The following is a 23,081-nucleotide window of genomic DNA, read 5'->3' as shown; positions in this document are numbered from 1 at the left end:
CGCGGACAGTCTCTTTCTGTGGATCGCGGGGATTACCAGATGTCCCGGGTCTGTGCATGGATTTTCCTGCTTGTTCTCCGGCTGCGCGTCGGTCTGCGGGGCTGCGCGTCGAAATTACGATCTCACGGCAGGAGTCGCGTCGATTTCTCCTCTAGACGTCGGTCTGCGGGGCTGCGCGTTGAAATTACGATCTCACGGCAGGCGTCGCGTCGATTTCTCCTCTAGAGGTCGGGCGGCGTTATCCTTGCGAAGCCGTGCGTCAGATTTTCGATCGTCCCCAGAGCGTCACGTCGGTCAGCTTCGGTGTGCGCCGTTTTTCATGCCGCGGAACAAGCTGTGCGTTGAAATGTTCGGCGCACGGAGCGTCCAAGTGAAAAAGAGAAGTCTTTTTGGTCCTGAGACTTCAGGGAACAGGAGGCAAGCTCTATCCAAGCCCTTGGAGAGCACTTTCACAGCCAGACAAGAGTTCAGCAAGGCAGCAGGGCAACAGCAAGGCAGCAGTCCTTTGTAGAAAGCAGGCAGGTGAGTCCTTTGAGCAGCCAGGCAGTTCTTCTTGGCAGGATGTAGTTTCTGGTTCAGGTTTCTTCTCCAGCAAGTGTCTGATGAGGTAGGGCAGAGGCCCTGTTTTATACCCAAATGTGCCTTTGAAGTGGGGGAGACTTCAAAGAGTGGCTAAGAAGTGCACCAGGTCCCCATCCAGTTCAATCCTGTCTGCCAGGGTCCCAGTAGGGGGTGTGGCAGTCCTTTGTGTGAGAGCAGGCCCTCCACCCTCCCAGCCCAGGAAGACCCATTCAAAATGCAGATGTATGCAAGTGAGGCTGAGTACCCTGTGTTTGGGGTGTGTCTGAGTGAATGCACAAGGAGCTGTCAACCAAGCCCAGCCAGACGTGGATTGTAAGGCACAGAAAGATGTAAGTGCAAAGAAATGCTCACTTTCTAAAAGTGGCATTTCTAGAATAGTAATATTAAATCCGACTTCACCAGTCAGCAGGATTTTGTATTACCATTCTGGCCATACTAAATATGACCTTCCTGCTCCTTTCAGATCAGCAGCTGCCACTTCAACAGTGTATGAGGGCAGCCACAAGGGTAGCCTATGAAGGGAGCAGGCCTCACAGTAGTATAAAAACGAATATAGGAGTTTTACACTACCAGGACATATAATTACATAGGTACATGTCCTGCCTTTTACCTACACAGCACCCTGCTCTAGGGGTTACCTAGGGCACACATTATGGGTGACTTATATGTAGAAAAAGGGGAGTTCTAGGCTTGGCAAGTACTTTTAAATGCCAAGTCGGGGTGGCAGTGAAACTGCACACACAGGTCTTGCAATGGCAAGCCTGAGACAAGGGTAAGGGGGCTACTTGAGTGGGTGGCACAACCAGTGCTGCAGATCCACTAGTAGCATTTAATCTACAGGCCCTAGGCACCTGTAGTGCACATTCCTAGGGTCTTATAAGTAGATTAAATAGTTCAATCAGGTATGATCCAAAGTTACCATGTTTAAAGCATATGCCCTTTATCACTGGTTAGCAGTGGTAAAGTGCGCAGAGTCTAAAAACCAGCAAAAACAGTATCCCAAAAGTGGAGGGAGGCAGGCAAAAAGTTAGGGGTGACTACCCTAAGGCTGTCAGGTCTAACAATAGCAGTATACACAAATAAGTAAATCATGGCAAGTACACACCCTTACACATGTCTGCAGTGTAGCAAGGCTGCTTGCTGTGTAGGGTTGTGTGAATGTGTTTTAAATTTGAGCCTTTGGCCACATAAATGCACAAACTGCACGCAAGGCAGATTGGTATGGTGTACTATGTGAAAGGCAGGGTGATGGTCTAAAACAAATATATGACCAAACTACCATCACTTTGTCAGGAGCTGTGGGCTAAGTAATGGCTAGAGAGAATGCAGGTACCCTGGTAACATGGTGCAATGTTCCCAGTAGTAGTGCCAATAAGTGTACCTTACATCAATAAAGTCATGATATGAAAATAAGCCGAGCAACATGGTATATAGGGCCCTTACACACACACTCACCCTTTCTGCTAGGGCAGTCCAGCAAGCTGCATAACTGCCTTGCAATGTGTGCTGCGACACAAAATGGCCCCCTTGTCACACAGTGGCTGTGTCAGAAATGTACCGATATTGCCAGGTCCAAGGCAAAAATAGAGTAACTTGCCTTCATTTACTGTTAGTAACACATGTTCCACACATCGATGTGTAACACTAAGTGAATGAGAATAAAGTCTGTCTGTCTCCAAAATTACTATTGTCAACATCTAGTATAGATCATTTATATTTTACAATTTCATTGTAGAGGGACAAACAACACCTCCTGTCCAGCAGCCTGCCCTGGATGACCAACCTGTTGATAATGACATCCTACCCCCTACGGACGATGATCCCTTCCAGCAACACCTGGACTCCATAGAATCTCCTTCTCTGGACAAGACAAAATATGACATCATTGTAGGGTCTCTACAACAACCACCACCCACAGAACATGCCTCATCCGCCAGTCCAAGCCCAACTGTGAACCCCGATGTTGTCCTCCAACTGTGAGTGGTAGGAGCAATGGATGGTTGATGAAGTGCAGGCGGGGATGGAGGCCATAGCGCTCATCCTAGATGAAGTCCATAGGTGTCGGAGCCCTAATAAGAGGATAGCTAAGGCTGATACAGACACCTTTTTTTGGCTCCAATTGATTGATAAGTCCCTAGCTGACATTGCTGGTGTCATGAGAGAGAGGCAAGAAAAACAAGACTCAGCATCTGATACCAGTGAGGTAGCCACCAAGCTGGAGACCATCATTAATATCATGACATATATGGAGAGCAAGTTGGACTCCTACATAGCAACAATGGGTGCCTTTGTTGGAAAATGGGTTATTGTTACGGGCAGGTAAGTACCCACACTTAGCAATAGGCCACTAACCTCCACTTAGGTCCAGTTTAAACGTAGCTCAACCCTTGGTAGCTTGGCATCGAGCGAAAAAGGCTTAACTTAGGAGACATATGTAAAGCATTTAAAAATCACAAAACAGTAAGTAAGTAAAACACAAAATAGAATATATATTTATCTTTAAAATGACACCAAAACGATTAAAATCAGATAAGGGGAACCGGAGATATGAATTTTTAAACAATTAATGCTTTTTAGCGCTTAGAAACGAATGGCGCCAATACGGTCATCTAGTCGCACCTAGACCGTGGCAAAGTCAAAGTTTGAGGCCGGCCGCGATGGAGCCCTGCTCGGCTACAGCCCACAGGAGGCCTCGGTCAAAAGTTTACCTTAGGACTTAGTCGATTTTATGGAGATTTTCTTCAGCAGGACCAAGTCGCCAGTCCATTCCGACCTCCTGGAACTCTTCCTCTGATACACGTAGAAAGAGCCCTTGGTGGAGATTTTTGCCTTTGGACTTAGGCAGTTTTTCAAGATGAAAATCCTTCGACCGGGGCAAACCTGAATCTTGATATGAAGTCCCTGAAGCACTCTTCGGATACACTGCCTGAAAGGTCTCGGTCAACTTCCTACGTTCGGACGTAGTCACTTTTTCGGAGATGTTCTTGACCGTTATGAACCTGCAAGTCAGGCCAGGTCACAGTTGAGGCAAGCCGGCTAGAGTTGCCGCAGCGGGTCAGTCCCTTTATGGAGCTGTTTTCCAAGGTTCCAGAAGCTCTGAGATACTTCTTGAGGGTGCGGACTACAACTCCCAGAATGCACCTGGCACAAACTCCAAATTGGCCACTGGACAGTGGTCAGCTGGTCAGTTCTTCAGAAGTTGCTGCAGGGGACTCTGGTTAGCAAGGTTTAACCTGTAGCAAACAGGGAGTCCCTCCTTGAACCAGCTGAAGCCAGGCAAAGTTCTTCTTGTGGTGAAACCCAAGTGTGCAGCTGGTGCATTCCTCCAGAGGGCAATGTCCAGGTGCAGGCCAGGGGTTCAGCAGGGCAGTCCTTCTTCTCCTGTAGTTCTTGCTGGTAGGGATTTGAGGTGTGGGTGCAGGTCTGCCAGTTGTATCCTTGCTCCTGGGTGAAAAACAGGGGGGTCCTGGTTCTCCAATCAGGTGCAGGGCCCTTACCCCTGTGATGACCACTTCTTGGGAAGTGTGTCAAAAAACAATATCCGGGAGCAACATTCCTCAAAAATCCATCATGGCTGAAAGTGATTTTTGGAGGTTACATCTGGCTGAGCCCACCCAACTTAAACACACCCTACTCCAGCCCTCTCCTAATCTAATCATCTAATCAGGGGCACCTAATTGTTTGGGTTTGCAGGATGTGAGGAAGGGGCTGGCTTGCTCCAAATGTCCTTCCCTGCCTTTGAAGATAAGTTTGGCAGCCATTCCCCCTTTGTGCTACCCCATTTGCTGAGGGAAGATCTCCTCCCCCAGGCACATCTATTTCTGTTGAGCCAGGCCACTTCACACCTCATCAAGGCAACCTGGCCAGGCTGCCAGAGGCTGGGCAATCAGAGCAAAGCAGCAAAAACACTGCAGGGCTGTCAGCCATATGCAAATCAGTCTTGACCCTGTTCCCCATGGGAACAGTCCAGCCCGAACTGCTGGCCAGGTCCTCCCTGGACTGGAAACAAGCATCCTGGGACCGGTTTCGGGGTTTCACCCCTCATCAGCCAGGCTAGCTTGAATCCAGTGGCATGGGAAGCAGGGGACCCACGTCTGGGCATACCCTTCCCACTTAGGGCGACAAAGCAAAAAACAACAAGTGATGGACGGAATGCTGAACATTGTCAAACATTCACCCCCAGTACAGTGATCTGGGCCTAAATCCATCGTTTTTTTGCTGCCCATGCCATTCCAGTTTGGACCCAGCCATATGCAAATCAGTCTTGATTGGACTGTTCCCATGTGGCTGGACTGTTCCCATGTGGAACAGGGTCAAGACTGATTTGCATATGGCTGGGTTCAAACTGGGGTGGCATGGTGAGCAAAATAATGGATGGATTAAACCCAGATCTACGACTGGGGATGAATGTTTGATTGGTTCCGCATTCCGTCCATCCAGTTACGCTATCCCACAGCGTTTGTATTTTGCTTTGCTTTTGCCGCCCTAAGTGCGCCGGGTATGCCCAGACGTTGGTCCCGGGCTCACTGTGCCACTGGATTCAAGCTAGCCTGGCTGAGGAGGGGTGAAACCCCGAAACTGGTCCCAGGATGCTTGTTTCCAGTCCAGGGAGAACCTGGCCTGGCAGTTCGGGCTGGACTGTTCCCATGTGGAACAGGGTCAAGACTGATTTGCATATGGCTGGGTTCAAACTGGGGTGGCATGGTGAGCAAAATAATGGATGGATTAAACCCAGATCTGTGACTGGGGGTGAATGTTTGATTGGTTCCGCATTCCGTCCATCTAGTTACGCTATACCACAGTGTTTTTATTTTGCTTTGCTTTTGCTGCCCTAAGTGCGCCGGGTATGCCCAGACGTGGGTCCAGGGCTCACTGTGCCACTGGATTCAAGCTAGCCTGGCTGAGGAGGGGTGAAACCCCGAAACCGGTCCCAGGATGCTTGTTTCCGGTCCAGGGAGAACCTGGCCTGGCAGTTCGGGCTGGACTGTTCCCATGTGGAACAGGGTCAAGACTGATTTGCATATGGCTGGGTTCAAACTGGGGTGGCATGGTGAGCAAAATAATGGATGGATTAAACCCAGATCTGCGACTGGGGGTGAATGTTTGATTGGTTCCGCATTCCGTCCATCCAGTTACGCTATCCCACAGCGTTTGTATTTTGCTTTGCTTTTGCTGCCCTAAGTGCGCCGGGTATGCCCAGACGTGGGTCCCGGGCTCACTGTGCCACTGGATTCAAGCTAGCCTGGCTGAGGAGGGGTGAAACCCCGAAACCGGTCCCAGGATGCTTGTTTCCGGTCCAGGGAGAACCTGGCCTGGCAGTTCGGGCTGGACTGTTCCCATGTGGAACAGGGTCAAGACTGATTTGCATATGGCTGGGTTCAAACTGGGGTGGCATGGTGAGCAAAATAATGGATGGATTAAACCCAGATCTGTGACTGGGGGTGAATGTTTGATTGGTTCCGCATTCCGTCCATCCAGTTACGCTATCCCACAGCGTTTGTATTTTGCCCTGCTTATAGTTACATGGCACCCAGCCCTAGGGGGACATAGGGCACTCCTTAGGGGTGAAGTATATGTAAAAATAAGGTAATTTAAGACTTTGGAGCTACTTTTAATTCCAAAGTGGAATTTGCATGTAACTTTAATTTAAAAGCAGCCAGCAAGGCAGGCCTGTCCTTAAAATGACACTGGGCACCTCAGCAGTGCACCTGTGGGTGCACCACCTATGCTGGGGTCCCTAAGCCTACATGCCCTACCATATATTAGGGACTTATAGGTAGATTGACTTAGCCAATTATAATTACCCTAATTTGCATACTCAATTCATACAGAGCACAGGCCCTGGGACTGGTTAGCAGTACCTAGGGCACCATTAGAGTCAGGAAAACACCAGCAAAAAGCAAAAAATGGGGGCAAAAAGTCAGGGGGCCTCTGCAATCAGCCGTGTTTTCCCACACAAGCCCCCCCCCTGAGCACACACTCCCAGGACACTCAGCCCAACCCTGGGAGAGTCTTCCTGGCTTGTTAGGCGTGGAAGATAGTAAGGAAAACTGGCTGCCCCTTTGCAGGGCCTACTCTGCCTTACATCCTCCTGTCATGGTCACTCCCTCTGGGTAATGAACCCATCCCAACAATGAAAGGACCCATCTTAAACAGAAAGTTCCTTCTAGTGGGGTCTTCCTCCTCTCTCTCTGCCAACTTGGGAAGTGAGGTGCCCACCTCCCCTATCCCTAACTTGGCTAGGGCAACACCTAGCATCCCCAAATAGGTCACCCAACACTTGAGCAACCCCACCATGACCAACAGGGTCAGGGGGCCTACTTTGCTTTTGGCCCTGGGGTCTGCCTTCCAGGCCAAGTGCAGTGCTGCCATGAAGATCAGCACCCAGCAGAGGCTACTGACAGCTGTCAGCACCCAGAACTACACCCTAAGCTCTCCACTGACAGGTGGCTGAGCTGCTTTAGGGGCAACTGTGGGGTCCTGGCACTCCTCTTGCTGTCTAGAGAGGGGCGCTACCACCTCCTGTGGCAGACACCCTCCTTCCACTCTCCCTCCTGTCAGTGCAGGGGCAAAACCCTGCACCTGGACAGCTGCCTGACTACTCAGGACATCCTTGGGGGTTAGGTGAGGCCTCACCAGTGCCGACTCTGAGCTCCCCACCACTGGGGCAGAAGGCCTTTGGCACCCTGGATCTCTCTTCAAGAGTGGCCTACCCTTCCCTTTCTTCTTTCCTTTTCTTGGGAACCCCTGTCTCCTAACTGTACGGACTAGCTCTCCAGGACTTTGGGTTGGGGGGGCGCCCTGGGCGACTGCCCCATCTGGGTCCAGACTCAGCTCTGGGAGGTCATTGCCCAGGATACAATCTATAGGAGGGCAGCAGTGACTACCACCCTAACCCAGTCAATTATACCCTCCCTTTCTAGGGGCACTATGGCTAAAGGTTTGGAGGTGTGGCTATCCTGACTTTCCTGGTCTCCCCTGCGACATACATGCCTGGGGTAACCAACCGGTCACTCACTATGGTGTGACTGGCACAGGTGTCTCTCAGGCCAGTGCTAGATATCCCATTCACCTGAATGGGGTGAAAATGCCTACTCCCACCCTCAGGGATCACCAGCTTACTATCTGGTCCTATCTCCCAGCCCATTGCTATGAGGACTTAATCATCTGAGGAGTCCTCCTCCATGGTTACACTAGACAGCCCAGTGCTAACCACCTTCTTTGGACAGGCTGCATCCCCTCTGAAGTGTCATGTCTGCTGACAGTCAAAGCAAGTCTTACTGCCCAAGAGCTTTTTTAACCATGGGTCTCCCTGCCTCTGCTTGTCAGAGTGGGAGTGGGATTTACTTCCCTCCTTCTTAGGGTTCTGGGGAACAGAGGGAGTCTCTGTGGTGGGCTTACCACCTCCCTCCTTAGGCTTTTGGGGACCTGCCCCTCCCCTTTTTTGGAGTCCCCCCCTCCGGGGCTTGACAACCACCCTGGTTCTTAACCACTTATCAGCTGCCACCCCAGCTCTCTCGGATGGTCAGCTTAGAGTCCACTAGATGCTGGCGTAACTTTTCTTGCATGCAATTGGTCAAGATGTGCTCTCTCATGATCAAATTGTAAAACCCCTCATAAGTATTTATTTTGTTACCATTAATCCAGCCCTCTAGTGCCTTAAGTGAGGTGTCTACAAAACAACCCAAGACTGGGTATGGACCTTTTGGGTGTCCCTGAACTTCATCCTGTACTGCTCTGGGTTCAGACTAAACTTCTGTGTTAAGCACCTCTTCATACTAGGATACGAATCTGCCTCCTCCCCACTTAAGGTTAGAAGCCTATCCCTCCCTGAGTTTGGGACCAACTCCCATAGAAGTGAACCCCAGTATTGAGGCTTAACCCCTCTCATCTGGAGGGCCCTCTCAAACGCCCCCCAGCCACTTGTCTCTGTCATCTCACTCTACATAAGCAGGAACCACCCCCTTGGGTAGTCTGGGACCAAAACCCCCACCCATAGACAAATCAAATTCTCTGTTGTTGCCACCATCTCTCTGATCAATTCTTGCCCACTTCTCCTTCTCTAGGGCCAACTTCTCTGCCTCCAAAGCTATGAGGGCTACCTGGGCCTCAAGTTCCCTTTCCCTGAGGCCCAGTTCTGCTTCCTCTTGTTCTGACACCATAGACCCTCCCCTCCCCTCACACTAGCTCTGGATGGGGCCCTAGCTACTAAAATCACAGTGAGGTAATCATCCTCCTCCTCCTGGAGGTTGGAGAGGACATCTTCCCTCTCTCTTCCTACCTCTGAAGCTTTCTCTGTCTTTCTGAGCTACAAAGGACATGACCATCACAGCCTTCCTAAGGTTGTTAGCAGTAGGAAATCCCCTGTTTCTACACAACACCCTAAGCTCAGCTGCAGTAAATGTGGGTGGGCTAGCCAGATCAAGCTTCATGGTCTCCCTTAAGTTTTGTGTCACTTAAAAATAACTTTGGCACCAATTGATCAGAACAATTTAAAAAAATCAAAAATGAAGTAACAAAAAAAATTAGTCCAAATTTGAAAAATCAAAAATACTTTTGCTTTAGGTCAATTTAGAGGATTTTTAACTTATTTCACAAGTTTACCTTAGGACTTAGTCGTTTTTCTGGAAATTTTCTTCAGCGGGACCAAGTCGCTAGTTCAATCCAACCTCCTGGAACTCTTCCTCGGATACGTGTCGCAGGAGCCCTCGGTGAAGATTTTTGCCTTTGGACTTAGTCGGTTTTTCAAGATGAAAATCCTTCGACCGGGGCAAACCTGAATCTTGAGCCCTCTTCGGAAACACTGCCTGGGAGGTCCTGGTCAACTTCCTACGTTCGGACGTAGTCACTTTTTCGGAGATTTTCTTCACTGGGACGAACCTGCAAGTCAGGCCGGGTCGCGGTTGAGGCAAGCCGGCTAGAGTTGCTTCGGCGGGTCGGTCCCTTTATGGAACTTTTTTCCAAAAGTTCTCCAAACTTCTGGATCTTCTTCCAGGTGTTCCCTAAAGGTTCTTTTGAGGTCCTCAACTCACCCCAAGGTTTCAGAAGATCTGAGATGCTCCTGAGGGTGCAGACTACAACTCCCAGAATGCACCTGGCACAAACTCCATATTGGCCCCTGGACAGTGGTCATCTGGTCAGTTTCTTCAGGAGTTGGTGCAGGGGACTCTGGTTAGCAAGTTTTCACATGTAGCAAACAGGGAGTCCCTCCTTGAACCAGTTGAAGACAGGCAAAGTCCTTGTGGTGAAGCCAAAGTGTTCAGCTGGTGCAGTCCTCCAGAGTGCAGTGTCCAGGTGCAGGCCAGGGGTCCAGCAGGGCAGTCCTTTTTTTCGTGTAGTTCTTCCTGGTAGGGATATGAGGTGTGGGTGCAGGTCTGCTAGTCTTATCCTTGTTCCTGGGTGAAAAACAGGGGTGTCCGGGTTCTCCAGTCAGGTACAGGGTCCTTCCTCCTGTGATGACCACTGCCTGGGAAGTGTGGCAAAAATTAATTCCAGGGAGCCTCATTCCTCAAAAGTCCATCATGGCTGAAAGTGATTTTTGGAGGTTACATCTGGCTGAGCCCACCCACGGGTGTGACCAAAAACCTGAAACACACCCTTCTTCTGTCCCTCCTAATCGAATCGGGGAGCACCTCATTGTCCACGTGTGCAGGATGTGAGGGAGATTCTGGCTTGCTCCAAATGTCCTTCCCTGCCTTTGAAGACCAGTTTGGCAGCCCTCCCCCCTTCCCTCTTCCACATCTGCTGAGGGAAGATCTCCTCCCCCAGGCACATCTCTTTGTGTTGAGCCAGGGCACTTCACACCCCATCAAGGCAGCCTGGCCAGGCTGCCAGAGGCTGGCCAATCAGAGCAAAGCAGCAAAAACACTGCAGGGCTGAGGTTGGCAACTTTTCAGGTAAAGTTTAAAACTCTTTACCTGAACAAGTTATATTAAATCCAACAATTGTAAGTTGTGGGATTTATTATAACAAGTAATTTGATTCCAAACTTAAGGTATCTGTGACTTAAGGAGACTTTACCAATTAAAATAAAGTCTCACCATTCTAGCCTATGGAGGCCATTCACTACTATGAGGGAAAAACAAATTATTTTTATAGTTTTATAAGTTTTATAAGCTGCTCATTTCAGTGTGCTGCTACATACATTGGAACCTGATTCTTTTGGTTTGTGCCATACAAGGTAATCTGTGTGTGTTGAACACATGCAGATTATGCACCAGATGATGGTTAGTGTGTCCAAAGCTACATAACTATAGATGTACGAACATTAACACAGATGTAAAGATTCTTAGATCCTGCTTACATACACCCAGGAAATGAAAGTCCTCCTTGTTCATTCCAAAATATTCTGTGGCAGGTTCTGTTTTAGCACAATGACAGCAAATTGATAGTAGGTATGTTTTACCTCCCAGAGCACATCACAGTGTTACATTTCACATAAATCACATATAGACATCAAAATGCTACTCATGACACTCAGTAGTAGTATTGGGGTCACGGAAGGTGTCCACCTCAGCACGTGTGAGTGGTACTTGTCCACTTAGAAGACTTACCTTTGGACGTTACATTGTAAATAGTGCTTTCACATATTCTGACATTTATATCTTACAAACTGTGCTATCCCAGTATTTCACATATACAACATAGTCACACATGTCTAAAAAAGACAAGATTATTGGATGCAGCTAGTCCACTTGCAGACCTGAGCTGACTGGATGATGAAGTTCAGATGCATCCATCATCACGTCACATGCCTGAAGCATGCCTCAGGCATGTCATATATTTAGTAATGCTGGTCAGCATCATGTCAGACTCCATTGTACCATGACACATGGGTGTAAACATTAACCTTCAGAAGAACTGAGTGGGGCTTTGAAGAAAATGGAGAGGCATACATCATATGTGACATCATAAAAGCCATATAAGAGTTTAGTGGCACAGGTGCACAGTGTAATGACTAGTGGTAAATCTTTGTATCTTCCAACTTCGTGCAAGGATGTGTGTCTTGTCAGCAATTTTTCTGTTTTGGTGTAGCCTTGAAAAACACACAGTTCTGACATGTAGATATTTATGAGGCATATTAATCTTTGTACATGTATAGCACATTCCAGCACACATGGAAGATTTTATATAAATGGAGTTTGGACATAGATCTCCTGCTTAGCCTTAGAGTGGTGCTCTGGCAATTTGGAAGCATCCCCTAGTCATTCATTTATGTTACATAAGGAAATGCTCTTACGTCTATGCATTTTCATTAAGAACTACCACCCACTAACCATTGAACAGCCCATTGTGCCAAGGTATGGAAATTGGACTGCAAAAAACAAGGGAGCCCATAAATAAATAGGGATCTTGGATAAGGTAACTCTAAAGGAATAATGAGCCATGAATAAAATAAGATAAATCTAATAATCATAGAGACTCAATGAAATCCATGAAAACAGGTGAATAAATTATTTCAAAATTGTATTTTCATATATTAAATAGACAAATAATGTGGGAAACCAAAAGCATTGAAAGCAACCATCCTCAGACAAGTTCATTGTGACATGACAGAAATACAGAATAAGTCACATACATATGTTGCCCAAGCTCGTACAAAATAACTTAGTTACATCACTGTGAGTCAGGGAACTGTAGTTGACGACGTTTTGATTCCACATGTGTCTGAGAGACTGAGGAATGCTGCACAAGCAGCTGAGACCAGGCCAGTATGGCACAAGGAAGTTGAAAAGTAGAGGGGCCACCGGGGGCGATGGTTAAGGGCCACAAGTACGGATCGCCTATGAAAAAGAGTAAACCAACTTGTGATAGAATCCACATAGAATTAGATAAGGAATGGGAATGGACCTCACAGAAGAAGAGGTCAGTATAGAGGCCAAGCCATAATTCTTCCAATCGTGCGTCCCATCACCCACTTGGCATGCCGGGGCAGAATCACCCTCGAATTGCAGTAGATCCTGGGGACAAAGAGTCTGGGGTCTTGTATAAACACTGTGGCAACAACTTCTGTTTCTCGCGTGGATGCAGCATAAAGGTATGGCAATGGAGCAATTGTCACTGTACATTGCTTAATGTAGCCACTCTGAGGAAGGCAGAGTTCCCATAGTTACCTTTATTTCCTTACATTAATTCATTTTGATATACATCTTGCACGTTGCAATGTGAAAAAACAAGTAAACAAACGATGAACAGGCCATGTTTATGTTTTGCATTATTGATATAGCCTTAAACAAGAAAGGGCGCTTTCTTGATCTAAAAGGTTCCCTGTTAGATTTCAAGTTCCAACCAGCCTTTTTTTTCTTCATTTCTATAGGAATAGCACCCATTCTGGCTTGCTCAAGGTTCATGATTTAGGAGCACGGGTGTTGGACCTTTATCTGCTCCATGTTCCCTCTTTTTTGTGTATAGTATTACTAATGTAGCTACATCACTAAATGCAGATGGAACATACATACATACCTACTGATACACCAATCTCCACAAGGTGGTCGACGAGATCAGCCTCGCAGGCCACCACATCAGCCCATTGATGTTTGATCTAGAGGGCAGCCCAGTCCACTCCAAATGTCTTCTGGTGATCCAGCACACATGCTGCCACCGATCTTTTTTGTCCTTGGCTGGGTAGCCCCTGCTGACTCTTCACCCAGAGTCCAGCATCCTGGGCAAGTAATGGACTATCCACCAGATCAGTCCACCCAACTCCACCTCAGAAATGTCTTTCCCCTCACACACACAATCAAACCCAAAATAAGGCCCCCTAACAACTATAGCTACCCCTATGACATGAAACGCCAAAAAGACAAACTCTCCTAATACGATTACAAATATCTTGCCAAAACAATGAAAATGGACAAAAAGGTATTACAATGACACAAGACAGGGACAGATCACACACTGACAAGACCAGAAAATCACTACAGGCAAAGACACTCTCAAATCTCAAAAAAACCTCCAGCACCCAGCACAAACTAACAGGGAGTAAGAGAAAGTGAAAGTAACTTTACACTTCCTAGAATGCAACCTGCCATACCCATTGCATCATTTCCTGGGTATATCCTGCCCGTTTTCAACAATTGCATCATTTTGCATGATGCATCACAACTGAAATCAATGCACCACACAACAGGGGTGATGCATGGGTTCACGGCAATGCAACTGGCCTATTGTGTGGGATCTAATGTATAGGACTATGAAATGCAGACAAGTTTAAAGTTTGCTTATTTGTGACATTTCAGTGGGCATAGTGTGCTTATGTGTGACATTATGGTTTCTCAGGTATGACATATTATGTGGCACTTTATTGTGAGGGGAATCAAGTAGTTATTCTAATGTATTGCTTGGGTGGGCTTAGGTAGCTGCGGTGATGTGTTACTACACTCAGAGTTGCATGTTACTTGGCAGAGATGTGGACTCGGTTACCATCACGTGGCAGGCCTATGTGGCAGAGGACAGTGTCCAGGTGGTGAATCTGGATGGGTGTAGTTCATTCATGCCCCTGTCACTTTATGATAGGTGGACTGGCACTGGAATTAGTCTGGGTTCAAGGAGTGCATGTGTATTCCTCTTCACCCAGCTAGGCAAACAGCAGGCAACATGGCAGCATAGCAAGGCAGGAATCAGAAGCTGTCTGTTCACACTTAAGTTGTCACAGCCATTACCAGGATACACACCAGAATGTCCCCCACAGTCATATGTGAAGATTGCTATTGGGGCTATGGGCCACAGTAGTGTTTTTCTTAATCTGCTGAATATCTTTAGTCAGTCAGTCTGTCAGGAATCATTCCATATGTTGCATTATGAGTAGTATAGAATGATACCTTTCATCACCATTCATTTTTGACAGGTTCCGGGAGTGACGTAGGAGCCCTGGAAGTCCCGCCCCAGAAGTCCCTCCCCAGAAGTCCCTCCCCGGAAGTCCCACCCCTGGAAATCCCACCCCAGAAGTCCCAGCCCCTGAAGCAGCAGCCCCTGAAGCCCCACCTGGGAAGTTGGGGTAGGTGGCAGGTGGCAGGCCCTCCACCTTAGGGCTAAGCGTGAGCAGAGACTTACCTGTGCATGCCATGTTGATGGGGTAAGTAGGGACATGTCTGGGCATGTTCAGCAGACAGCTGCGCCTATAGGCTGGTGTACCTCCAGCAGTGGCGACGTGCTACTATGGACTGGGAGCCCTAGAGTAGTTTTGTGGTCTTTTTGGAGGTAGACCCTGCCCCCCAGGAGGCGTGCCTAAGGCATCTAGGTATAGTGAGAACCCTTGTATCATGAAGTGATACAACTATCTTACAGGAAGGGACACCCCTGCTTATGGGTTGAACACTCTTGACAAATATTTTAGCCGCTTGCGCCCCTTGGTAATGGATGAGCAAACGCTGCAGGAGGTCCCTACCAAGGAGCATGTAGAGGTTACAGATTATCATGAGGACCTGTGTCGGCGGTTGGCTTCGCTCAGCCTTGAAGATCGACCGCCGTTGATATCACCCATTAAGGAGTCATCAAGCGGCAGTGAATGCTCAAGTAAAAAAGTAATGGATGAAAATAGTTTCACAGGCATGGAAGACTCAGAAGAAACTATAATCCCCCCCTTACTGCCCGGTATATGAAGATATGAGATTTCTGAAGGAGGAAGCAGGGTCGGTGAATCCTGAATGCCCGCAACCTGTTGGGAACAGCATTGGTCATGAGGAGACTCCTATGGACTTCGACATCTCACAAGATTTCAGAGCAACTGCGGAGGCCCCTGAAAATGTAGAGGTTAGTATTATCTTAATGTAGACACTTTAAGCCTGTGTGATGCCAGGTTTTGTTAACTAATAGCCTGTTTCTTTCTTTTTTGAGCTGCAGAAAGCAGCTGAAAAATGTGATGAGGCTGAGGAGACTCCTATGGACTTTGACATTTTGCAAGATTTCAGAGCAACTGCGTAGGCCACTGAAAATGTAGAGGTTTGTATGATCTTAATGTAGACACTTTAAGCCTATGTGATGCTAGGTTTTGTTAACTAATAGCCTGTTTCTTCTTTTTTTTGAACTGCAGAAAGCAGCAGAAAAATGCGATGGGGTTGAGGAGACTTCTAAGGGTGCTAAGACCTTCATTATGAACTGCTTGTGCTGTTCAAAACAGACTGAAAGTTCCACAAGCCAAAACAACTAAATGTGTAAGGACCGTGAAAAAGCATATGATTCCGTAGATCTTGAAAAAGAGCATGTTAAGGGTTTCGCATCCAGCGTTGTGTACGCCTGTCTCAAACAAGACTTTTATTCTCGATGTTATGGTTATAAAACTAAGGATCCACAGCAGATGTCTCAGGACTGCCTATTTCCATCGTACACAGCTGAAACTACCCGCTATATTTGTCATTTGATAGACCCCCGCAAGTTATATAAAATGTTAAAGTCGGTGTACCAGCTATCGGGTGAAAAACGTTTAGACCTGGTATGGTAAGGGTCTTGTCACAGACACTCAGAGAAATACAAAATGTGTATTACATTCGTGCAAAACTTTCTAACATGCGAGCAAAGGGCCAGACAGCTATTAGAAAGAGGGCAGAACAAGCTATAGAGAAGCATGGTGCCGATGTTTATTATAAAAGCATAAAGCAGGTGGGGTGAATGGCCCCTCGAAAAAGTTGTTAAGAGCCAGAGCATTGAGTGTATGAATGTTAAGGGATACCAAAAGTGCTGCTGTTATAAACTATTGTTTGACTTTTTAATACTTATTTTTAAGATATGAAGCAGGAGGTGGGAATCCCAGATGATTCTGAGCCACCGCCGGAATACCACTGTATCGCTAAAGTGTTATATGATTTGCTTAAAGAAAGAATAGCTGAAATACATCCAACAACATTGCGCTTTTAAAAAATGGTCTGTTTGCTTGAGGCCCCCCGACCTGGCAGTCCTAGATGCTTATGCGAATGCTGTGATAGTATGTGGATGCCAGTAAAGGATGTATTCTGGAACATGTACATAAACTATATGCGAGGTTTAATATTGCCCAAGATGTACAGCTTAAATTTAGCCTTTGAACTTCTAACTGAAGTTTATTTTAGAAACAAAGGTTTCCTGATGTGTGAGAGACAATTGTATGAACTATTGACAGCTGCCAGTATTCTAGCCGTAGAGAGTTATTGGAGGGGTGATAGGGCTAACCTATACAGTGCTATTGACTATCTGTCTTTAAAAATATCAAGATATGTGACTTTACACCGACATTTGAGACACATGTCCCAATTCTATATGTAGCTGACGCGCTAATATGCATACTCTTGAATAGCCCCTATACTACTTGCTGGTATCACCAACAGTGTAAACTTGTAAATATGAAATGATGATCTCTTGTTATCCTATTTGCTTGTAATAAAATGTCTATACACAAAACAAAATGTTTTTCATTCTGTGATTCACAAGTGTTAACATGTCGAGCTCCGTGTTAAAGAAGCTTTATTACGATACAAAGGATGTCGCGAGCTTTAGAAGCAGTGAAACGTTGTTTCGAAGGGTTAAAGCTGAAAATGAGCCAATAAGCAGAACACAGGTTAAGACATAATGAAATTGAGCGGCACTCAACAGTGATCCTATGACACAATATTTTGATAATTAAAATGTCCATAAATTAAATATTCTTCCATAAGTTCAACCATAGTATTCTTTATTCTTCTCAGTAGTTCTTGTATCCAAAATTGTTCATATCACTGTCCCTTCATACTGTCCCAGTCAACACGTGTTTCGTCTGGGGAATACCTCTTGACTTCCTCAGGACTCTCTACAACAGACAATATTCAATACATAACATATAATTACATCCACAATACATATATTGATCAGATGACACCTCACCATTCAATGTGGCTAGTGTCCATTCATTTGTGAAAACCGTGCTTCAAAATATTATGACCATCTTTAAATTTCCAACTTCAAATTACAAATCTTCTCATCTCTATGTGCACAGGCCAATTCATGCGAAACCAGCAATATATATCACGTCATTACACATAGATCCCTTTAGTTGTGCATACAATCAATCCGCAGAAGTCATGCTTAGTGATGTTTGTGAATATTTCAATAACTCTAATCCAAAAAAACAAAAGAAACCATAATTACAGAGAATAAAGTGACTGATACCTTGTTTTGGAAAGGATGATCTCATACGCCGAGATCCGTATTTAGCTGGTGATCACTGAATAATTATTATGTTGCAATTTGTGATCTGGAATTATATGATAAATTAGTATTATCTATATTGACCATATCTTGTTTCTACAGTTAGTAAGGAGGTGTTCACCTATTAACGCTTACCTTCCTGTGTGTATTGCCAGTGCTATTTTAATGTGGATGCCCCTAGCGCGAAGGGAGTGTATTCTGAGAAGAAAGGTTTTGTAAGAATTAATCACTATCTTATGTTATTATTACTATGGGGGTCATTACAACATTGGCGGTATAAGTCGCTTACCGCCGTGCAAAAGACCGCCAATACACCGCCGCGGCCGCAGTAGACCGCCACAGCTATTATGACACACATCACGGAATCCGCCGAAATTCAGACACCGCCACACCAAAGGTCAGCGATAAACTGGCGGAAACAAATCCTCCACCTCCACGGCAACAGAAACACGCCCATGCTATTACGACCCACGAATCCACGCGGCGGTCTTTCAACCGCGGTATTCCATTGGCGGTACACACCGCCGCGCTCAAAATACACACACATATACAAAACACCGCCACATTGGACAATTCAAAATACACACACCTGATACACATACACACACCACTCCCACACACCCAACACAATATAAAATACACACCCACATCACACACAAACCCCTACAACCAGAAATTCTGAGAGAAGGCCAGAGAGACAGCACAGCTATTGACAACCCCATCACAGAGAGGCACACAACACCATCACCCACACAACATCCACGCACAAAACACCACATACCACTACACTCACCACACTCATCAACACATACACCACCCCACACATCACACATAACACCCCATGTCACGCCAAAGACACCCCCGCTTCTCCGAGGAGGAGCTCAGGGTCATGGTGGAGGAAATTGTACGGGTAGAGCCACAGCTATTTGGCTCACAGGTACAGCACACATCAATAGCCAGGAAGATGGAGCTATGGCGCAGAATAGTGGACAGGGTCAACGCCGTGGGACAGCACCCAAGAAATAGGGAGGACATCAGGAAGAGGTGAAACGACCTACGGGGGAAGGTGCGTTCAACGGTCTCCAGGCACAACATCGCGGTGCAGCGGACTGGCGGCGAACCCCCACCTCCTCCCCCACAACTAACAACATGTGAGGAGCAAGTCCTGACCATCTTGCATCCTGAGGGCCTCGGAGGAGTCGGTGGAGGATGGGACACTGGTAAGTCAAATCTTAACTATCACATCCCCCACCCTACTTGCATGCTATCACACACCCTCACACCCTCCCCTATCACCCCAAATCCTCACTATTCTACCCATGACGCCAAGCACCCATCCCAACACCAAGCCCTGCATGACACAACTAAGCATGGGCACCCCTCACTAAAGCATGCCCACTGCACATACCCAGAACACCCCCCCAACCATCACCACACAAGCCCCCACACAGGAATGCCTGCACTGTGGATCACGCACACCCAACCATTGCACACCATTACACACACAGATGCAATAATCATGTTCTTATACCCCTGCAGGAACCCGAAGGAACGTCACCACACCAGAGGGTCCAGACAACACCACTCCACCCCCAGAAGTGGCCCACAGTGACGACAGCAGCTCTGCCCCACTGGATCCTGATGACCATCCCGGACCATCGTGGGCCTCAGGACAGTCGGTTCCCCTTGCTCAGCCACAGCCCAACACCGAGCTGCCACCCTCTGGTAACACCAGCACAGCACCCACCCAGCGGGCCCAAACCTCCCTACCCAGGACAGATCAATCAGCGTTGTGTCCACCACTACAGGGCACCCAGGCTAACCCACCACCCCAACAACAACAGGGACCTGGGGGTAGTGGTAGTGGGCACACGGTCCAGGGGACGGAGGCACAGGAACACCGGGGAACTGGGAGGGCTGCTGTGCGACAGAGGGAGGACAGGCTAAGGGAACCAACTCTCCACGAGGCCCTATCCTCCATCATGGGAGCATACCACCACTCCCAGGAGAAGATGGCGACGGTCCTGGACAAGTTGCAGGAGACCCTGCGTCTGCAGGACGAACTGTATTTGGGGTTCAGGGAGGAGCTCAGAACCATCAGCTCCGCCCTGGGCACCATCGTAGGGGTGCTGACGGACATTCAAAAGACCTTGAGGGACACTGTGGCACTCCAAGGGGCCCCTGACACTAGCCAGGACGACGAACTGCCCACCACCTCCGCCGGCGCTAGTGGACAGGACGCCCCGCCACAGGACCACCACACCAGCACCCCATCCCCTGCAGACGGACAACCACCACGCAAGCGGTCCCTGAGATCCAGGAACAGGACAGAGCAAGATGGCAAGACCCCTGCCAGGAAATAAGACCACCCTGATTGTCCCCCCACTGTCCCACTTTGTCACCCTGTCCAGATTGGAACTGTCCCAGCTCCACTTCCAATGCCCAGATGGGCAGTGCACCTGTGAGACTCATAGACTGGACTCTGCCATAGACATTCCTCCACCATCACCCATCCCCATTTTACAACCTTCCTTGATTTTTTTAACACTTAAATAAACACCCTTGAAAGCCAAAAAAATCTTGAGTCAGTCTATGATTTGGAACTTTGTATTATCAATGACAGTGTCATAATGTGTTACCCATTGTAAGGCTAACATACCAATGTCACACATCACAAGCCCTTGAAGGATGCAAGCAGTTGACACGTAGGTTACCACACTTGTGAAACTGAAATGGAAGGGTACAACTCAATTAACAAATAGTGAGTGAAATGTAGGTACAGGATAGAGGTAGATGTGTGAAAGTTAATGTAATGTTAAACCAGAAAATGTTCTCACCTGTGTGTCACTGGAAATATTGCTGTATGACTGACTCCCTGTTGTCGTTTTCTTCATCCTCAGCTTCATCCTCATCACTGTCCACTGGCTCCACAGGCTCCACAGCTGCCACAACACGGTCATCTGGATCATCCTCCTGCAGAAAAGGCACCTGGCGTCGCAATGTCAAATTATGGAGCATGGAGCAGGCGATGATGATGTCGCACACCTTCTTCGGTGAGTAGAATATGGATCCACCTGTCATATGGAGGCACCTGAACCTGGCCTTAAGAAGGCCGAAGGTGCATTCGATTACCCTCCTAGTCCGCCCATGGGCATCATTGTACCGTTCCTCTGCCCTGGTCCTGGGATTCCTCACTGGGGTCAATAGCCAGGAAAGGTTGGGGTAACCAGAGTCCCCCAATAGCCATACACGGTGCCTCTGGAGTTGACCCATCATATCAGGGATGCTGCTATTCTGCAGGATATAGGCGTCATGCACAGAGCCAGGGAACATTGCATTTACCTGCAAGATGTACTGGTCTGCCAAACAGACCATCTGGACATTCATGGAATGATAACTCTTCCGGTTTCTGTACACCTGTTCACTCCTGCGGGGGGGACCAGAGCTACATCGGTCCCATCAATGGCACCTATGATGTTGGGGATATGTCCAAGGGCATAGAAGTCACCTTTCACTGTAGGCAAATCCTCCACCTCAGGGAAAATGATGTATCTCCTAAGGTGTTTCAGCAGGGCAGACAACACTCTGGACAGCACGTTGGAAAACATAGGCTGGGACATCCCTGATGTCATGGCCACTGTTGTCTGAAATGACCCACTTGCAAGGAAATGGAGCACTGACAGCACCTGCACGTAAGGGGGGATTCCAGTCAGATGGCGGATTGGTGACATCAGGTCTGGCTCCAACTGGGTACATAGTTCCTGGATTGTGGCACGGTCAAACCGGTAGGTGACGATGATATGTCTTTCTTCCATTGTCAACAGGTCCACCAGCGGTCAGTACACCAGAGGATTCCGCCATCTTCTCATATGTCCCAGCTGACGGTGCCTAAGAAGGACAACAGCGAAGAACCTGTCACTATTCCTCCAGGTATGTACCCACAGTTACACACAAGACTACACCAGACAAAAAAGCCTTCCTGTATGTGTGTTGAGTATAGGCCTAGCTATGCGTGACGCAGTAGTAAATGAAGCCATGTGGGCCCCTGAAATGTCGGCTGCCTGACCTCTAAACTGGGACAATGGGATTGTGGGGTAACTGCGCTGGCGTTGCATACCGTCGCAGTAGGCGGTCGTAGACCGCGGCGCAATGCTGCATTGGTTAACATTGGACCCTATGGGTCCCAGGAGCCAATGAACAGGTGCGCCGGCGGTGATGATGCGCACCACCGCGGACGTCACCGCCGCGGACGTCACCACCATTTTCTATCTGTTCACTCACTAGATACCTGACCTTCGACAGGAGAGGACCTACACTGCTAGTGCTGCTGTGACCTCGGTCTGGAAGCGACGATGGCTGCTGCGTCTGGGGAAAGGGCCCCTGCCTTCACTGCACAGGAGTTGGAGAAACTTGTGGATGGGGTCCTCCCCCAGTACACGCTACTCTACGGTCCTCCAGACCAACAGGTTAGTACACAGGGAGCACGTTGTATGGGCTAGGCCTGGGTGGAGAGGGCTGGGTGGAAGAGGGAAGGGGGCAGAGTACATAGAACAGTTATGCATGGGAATGAATGGGTCACATGGCCAGAGTAGGGAGGGGGCCACTCACATTGACGGTGCAGTTGGTAAAGACTGTTCCTCTATCCTTGTGCATGTCATGTAGGTCAGCGCCCACCAGAAGAGGGACATTTGGCGTGCCATCGCCAAGGAGGTCCGGACCCTGGGGGCCCACCAGAGACGGGGCACCCACTGCCGTAAGAGATGGGAGGACATTCGCCGCTGCAGCAAGAAGACGGCGGAGGCTCAGCTGGGGATGGCCTCCCAACGTGGGAGGGGTGCCCGTCGCACCATGACCCCCCTGATGTTCCGGATCCAGGCGGTGGCCTACCCGGAGTTGGATGGGCACTTGAGGACATCCCAGCAGACACAAGGGGGTGAGTACAACCTCATTCAGCGGACTTTATGTGCAGTGGAGGGGTTTGGGTGGGGGAGGTGGGCTGTGGGTGTCCCTAGGCCAGGGCGAGTTAGGTAGGCAAGGCCCCTCCGTAATGTAGGCCATGTGGCACTCAACCCCACCCCTGTGGCATCCATGTGCGCAGATTCCCACCATTGCCATGTAGGCCATGTCCCAGAAATTGAATGTGTAGAGGTCAGGAGCACGGCGTAATGCAGGGGGCTGCTGCGTCTGTCTTGTCCGCCAACGATAGCGGCATGCCATGCCCTAAAACTCTCTTTGTTCTGTCTCCCCACCTTTTCCTGCTCTCCCTGTCCTTTTGTACATCAGCATCATCAGGCGGAGGTACAGTGGCACCGGAGCACGAGGGAGCTGCATCCCACATGGCCATG

The sequence above is a fragment of the Pleurodeles waltl genome, chromosome 2_2, assembly GCF_031143425.1.
Source record: "Pleurodeles waltl isolate 20211129_DDA chromosome 2_2, aPleWal1.hap1.20221129, whole genome shotgun sequence".
Taxonomy (NCBI): domain Eukaryota; kingdom Metazoa; phylum Chordata; class Amphibia; order Caudata; family Salamandridae; genus Pleurodeles; species Pleurodeles waltl.
The sequence above is the reverse complement of the archived record's forward strand: the minus strand, read 5'-3'. Positions refer to the sequence as shown.